Below are 855 nucleotides of genomic sequence, written 5' to 3'. Positions count from 1 at the left end.
GTTGATAGCACATGAACACAAAACAAACAAGATTCATCCTTTCCATGGACAATGGTCTGCTGTCTCCCACCTGGCCAGGATGAAGGACTCTGGAGCATCTTCTTAATGCTTTGCAATAGACCTAATCATGCTTCCAATAATTGTAGGGACTATACCAGACTCTTGCTTAAAGCACTAGAATGTAATACTAAAAGGAACATGAGACAGAATTTCTGCCTTCTAGAGTCCACATTCCAGATGAGTAAGATAATACATAAAATGAGATAATAACCGATTACGGGGTCTGAGAGTGCAGTAGAGCATCTTAGGATGACTGAGGAAGCCATTTCCAAGGCAATGATGAAATGAAAGAGCAAGGAACTGAACATCCAGGGTTGAACCAGTGCTAAGGCTGAGTGGAAGCAAACTGACATGTTTATGGAAGAGCAACAGGGCCCGTGAGACTGCAATGACATGCCAGAGGGAAGGTGGTCATACTTGGCTTTCAGACCAACTCTCAGGAAAGATTTCCTAAGCTTTCCTCCATTTCCCCAGGGCTGGAGGAAGACATCATTGTCACTTCCAAAGGCCCCTCTACCTGCAGTGTATGGTCAGGAAGTTGTAAATATAAGGTTAACCTTCTTTTCTAATGTGTATGGATGCTTTTCCTACATGTATGACGTGCTTGAGGAAACCAGAAGAAAGTATTGGCTGCCCTGGCATTTTTGTTGTGAACTACCACATGTGTGCTCACTGGAAGAGCAGCTAGAACGCTTAACTGTTGAACCATCTCTCCAGCCCCCAGAAACTGGGTTTGAGACAGTGCAAATGCATGATGGGGGGAGAGGGAGGGGGAGAGGGAGAGGGAGAGGGAGA

Source organism: Mus pahari, chromosome 10, assembly GCF_900095145.1.
Source record: "Mus pahari chromosome 10, PAHARI_EIJ_v1.1, whole genome shotgun sequence".
Taxonomy (NCBI): domain Eukaryota; kingdom Metazoa; phylum Chordata; class Mammalia; order Rodentia; family Muridae; genus Mus; species Mus pahari.
Note: the sequence above shows the minus strand (reverse complement) of the source record.